The sequence below is a fragment of the Asparagus officinalis genome, chromosome 4 (genome assembly GCF_001876935.1).
Source record: "Asparagus officinalis chromosome 4, Aspof.V1, whole genome shotgun sequence".
NCBI lineage: Eukaryota > Viridiplantae > Streptophyta > Magnoliopsida > Asparagales > Asparagaceae > Asparagus > Asparagus officinalis.
This window is the reverse complement of record NC_033797.1, coordinates 1,297,779-1,298,412: the sequence shown is the minus strand read 5'-3', so window position 1 is coordinate 1,298,412 and position 634 is coordinate 1,297,779.

Here is a 634-nt window from a genome sequence, read left to right as displayed (position 1 = left end):
CCCGGCCCGATGGACAGGGCTACATAAAGAGTACTAATAATCCCAGCCAATTCAAGCCCCACACCCGAGTGTGGGTTCTCTCAGAAGGTGCCTCACCGCGCATAGGTGGAGGAGGGGTCAATGATGGTATTTCATTATCCCGGGCCCTATGTTATATCCACGACGACAAAAGTCCACTCCCTCACCTACTTATTATCAATCACAATATCAGAAATGGATGACTCATTTCTAAGGTTCATAAGGATAAGTTATAATAATCCGACCCAATAATAACCGGCCATTCTTCCCATCCTTTTATAAAAACCTCGTCACTCATCATCATTTGTTATCTTAATCTTAATCAGCAAAAAGCCCAAAAATAGGTGACTAAAGTTTATAAATCGGTTCAAACCAAATTAAATAAACCGGTCTGGCTCTTTCAAAACAAAACCGGTCTGGCTCTTTCAATAAATTCATCGTCGATTTACTAGTTAAGTGTGTGTTTGGTAATCAATGTGTTTTTTTTGTTGTGTTTTTGTAAAAAACACCATGCCATGGTGTTTCTTTTTTAAATGTGTTTTGAAAACACCATTTTGGTCAAACTAGTTTGACCATTTATATAGCGACAGTGAGCGGGCGGCGGCGGCGACGGGCG